Here is a 4058-nt window from a genome sequence, read left to right on the forward strand (position 1 = left end):
TGGTGCAGTGGTTGAGAGTCCGCCTGCCGATACAAGGGACACTGGTTCGTGCCCCAGTCCGGGAAGATCCCACATGCCGCAGAGCGGCTGGGCCCGTGAGCCATGGCCGCTGGACCTGCACGTCCGGAGCCTGTGCTCCGCAACAGGAGAGGCCACAGCAGTGAGAGGCTCGCATACCGCAAAAAAAAAAAAAAAAAAGTCATATTGAAATGATAAATTTGATCCGTTTCCCTTGATTCAATATGAAATGAAATCAATAAGTCACACTAACGCAGCCTCTAGGTTTACAAGCTGAGGGAAGACTCCATCAAAGGCAGGGACCACACAATTGGTCTCACCGTTTGGGTTGGCTTGAACAGTAGGCAGCTGGTTAATTGAGTCAAAACAAATTGGTTAGATTTTACTACCCTAAGCCTAATTCAATCTTAGTAAAATCCTTGTTTCTAAAAATAACCTAGAATTGTTCAAAAGAGCTTTCCATGACTCTGAAATACACAGTCTATCTCAAACATTTTTAAGCTGCTTTAAAACAAGAAATCTACAGGATCTTTCTAAGTACTTATGTAGCAATGTATAGGGTAAATTCTTCACAGGATGAGAAAAGGAAAACACCCACTAGAAAGGGGTCATGATTAAAGCTTCTTTTCCTCAAAATGGATAGTGAAATCAAAGTTTAAAATGTTTCTACAGAAGGGACTGGTGGAAGATTAATAATTAATATATAGCAGCAATAGAGAAATTTTGAAATGTGAATTTGATGAACAGAAATTGGCATCATATGATAAACAGGAGCGACAGGCGGGGAGTGGGAGAAGGAGGGTCTTTTGCTCAGAGACAGAATAGAAGGAAACTGGTTGGATTAGCAGGGGTTCCCTTTTTTTTAAGTGCAAACTTTCATTTGGTCGTGGACAAGAGCTGAAAAGTGAGGAGAGAGTGAGGGGAGGGAAGACTCTTTAACCGAAACAAATCAGGTTCACTTGTAACATTCCCAAGAGTTTTTCCCTAAAAGAAAAGGAAAAGAAGAAAGTTTAACACATGACTTTGATATGTGCTTTGCCAGCCAGTTCCCTGCACTTTCTATTTTCTTCCCATCCCCTTTGCTCCCATTCTTACTGTTAGACTCTTTTTTAAAAATCCATTCCAATTTTCCTCTAATATTTGTGTATAATTTTTCCTCCTTTTAACTAAGCTCCTTTTGAAATGTCTCCCTTTGTGTGTCTCCTGGCGGGGGGCAGGGTCTTTGCTCTCCTCTTTGGCCCAGTTTACGGGGGCTTGGGGCTTCACTGGGAGCTCTCAGAAGAATTGTGCAAATTGCACCCGGGCTTCCGTTGGAAGAACCACTCATCCCGAGACCCCGTGCTGTGCCCGAGTGCATCAAGGCCATGTCAACCCCTTGATGCTGCCTCACGCTGTGATCTTCCTTTGCACTGTGTCATATGTCACGATGGGTTTTCCCACAATGCATTCTTTAGTTCAGTGTCAGGGAAAAAGAACAAATAATGTGCTCCTGCGGCAGCCAAACATGCTACCTGCAAGGTTGGGGAGCTGGACACATTTTCTTCCTCTGGAGTGAATTCGCTCTGCTGAAGCTGTCTTTTCCTTCCCATTATTCTCACTCTCCCCCTCCCCTTTCCTACCCAGACTTCTGCTCCTCCGCAAAGTGCTTTCAGCAGGCTGGAGCATTCGTCCTGCAGGAAAATTTGGAATTGCAAACAATTGTTGGGAGTTCACTGATCAATCTGTTTGTGCTAAATGTATTTACACAAGAAATAATGGTATAAGGTGCTCTACATTGTCTGTACAGAGCTTAGTCATGAACCATGTGAAAATATGCAGAGGGCAGAAGATTCCATAGGAATAAGCCACTGAGAAATCATCTCTAAACACGTGAATATGCCTATTTTTATTTGCCGGTTCATCATCACTTTACCTTTTAAAAAGTGATTATGGAGACCAGTTCCTTTGCTTTTTAAAATAACCAAATGGCATTTTGTTGCCCTTAATCTGCCTTTCTAAGAAAGAAAAGAAGCCTCCGCCCTGATGATTGCATTTACTAACTGACCATATACAATCTCTTTCACACATGCCACACGCGGAAGCCAGGACGGTGTTTGGAGGCGTTCATGCAAACTACTTATACCCACCTGCCTAGTAGACAGAAGGAAGTGGACAAGATGTGAATCCTTAGAGCATCTGAAAGGATCAATGAAAAAGAAATCCGACTTCCTCCTAATCTCCGGAGTGTCCATGGCTTACTATAAAGTGTAAAAAAAAATCAGATCAGATCAGAGTCACACAGTAAGGGGGGCTCCTCTGCACCCCGCTAGGCGGCATCACCACCACCGGGAAATTCGTTAGCAATGCAGGAGCTCAGGCCACTCCCCAGAGCTACCAGTTCAGAATCTGCATTTTAACAAGATCTCCAGATGGTCAGTTTACACATTAAAGTTTGAGAAGCCCTGCACGGCGGTATGGTGCTGTGCGAGTTTCTGAAAAGATTTAACCTGAGACAATTGCTTCTAGAACTTCTGCCCTGAGAGGACACACTGCCACCTTGTCTGGTGTAGATACAAAGCACCCTTCTAAATTACAAATGGTATTCTCCATATCAACAGAGGAAGAGAAAGCTAAATAGAAACACTAGGTGCAAACATCTCTTTTCTATTTATAAAATGCATATGAAGTGTATATACTTCTGTATATATTAATGTGCATGAAAATGGCTTAGCAACAAAATAGAGACAGATTCTGGATCGCTAATAAGACTAAATAGAGGATGGTGAACCCTGATAAAGGTTAAAACAAAACAATTCAAATGTGCAGGTTGTCCTGACTGCATAATTCTGGAGGAATTTGCAATATGTTATTCTACATTGAATCATTTAGACACTTACACTGTACCTACATTGAAAATTGTTATTTTTTCCTCTGAAATGAACTGCAGAATATGTGTGAGCCCAGCTGTAAAAAGCTTGCTTCCTCTGTCCTCTCTTTCTCTCTCATCACTCTTGTTGTCAACCATGAATGGCTGATGCTATCCCGCGCCTCCTCTTTCCACTGAAAGTACTCTTTAAACTCCTCGGTAGAATGTACCCCCCTACAGCTCTGTTTCACCCCTGCCCTTATAAATACACTCACTGTACCAATTCTACTCTAATTGGTAACAAGGTGAATTCTTGGGTAATATTTACTGTAAGGTTCACGCTTACTTATTGATACTTGTGTTTTATCATACCTTTCTAAACAGGAAAATCTCATTTTACTAATGAAAAAACTGAATTCAAAGAGTTGTTTAGAAGTGCTACATATAAACAATCCTGAAAGCCTGTTCCCTACTGTAGCAAGCTAGGCCTTGCTTTGCTACTCTTGAAATACCACTCATGACAAGCATTGGGTGAATTGTACTGATTAGATTTTTTATCACTTCACCTTGCTCATTTCCTTTTTCTCTCTCTTATTATGAAATGTCCATTTTTTGATATCTTTAATTAATAGACTTTATTTGGAGGGCAGTTTGAAGTTACAGAAAAATTGAGCAGAAAGTACAGACTTCTTATATATCCCTTAAACTCCTCTCACCTAGCTTCCCTTATTACTAACATCTTGCCTTAATGTGGTACAATGGTTCTAATAGTGATACATAATTATTAACTAAATTTCATAATTTACATTAGAGTTTCTCTTTGTGTTGTACATTCTATGGGTCTAAACACCCATTTTTCATTGCACTACTGCTATAATCATTTTTGGATTTCCTTTGCACCCAATTAAGAGATATCTAAAGAAAAGGACCTTGCCCCAATTGATCACTACATTACCAGAACTAAGTAGCAGCTTATTGTTTATTCTGGTTTTGTGCTCTTCGCGACTCTACATACCAGCTTTTTCTCATGGAGTTTTCCATTCACTAATATTTATTGAGCAGCTATTGCTTTTAAAAGGCCGTGGTGGTACCCAGAGATTTATCTGACATGGAGGCCCTTTGTGTAACAAATGGTCAATTAGGAGAAATAAGGCATGTATATAAACAACAAGGCAAGGATTGAAGAGAGCTCAAG

Source organism: Delphinapterus leucas, chromosome 12 (assembly GCF_059928025.1).
Source record: "Delphinapterus leucas isolate spDelLeu-1000000601 "Yukka" chromosome 12, BTC_Dleu_Yukka2, whole genome shotgun sequence".
Taxonomy (NCBI): Eukaryota; Metazoa; Chordata; class Mammalia; order Artiodactyla; family Monodontidae; genus Delphinapterus; species Delphinapterus leucas.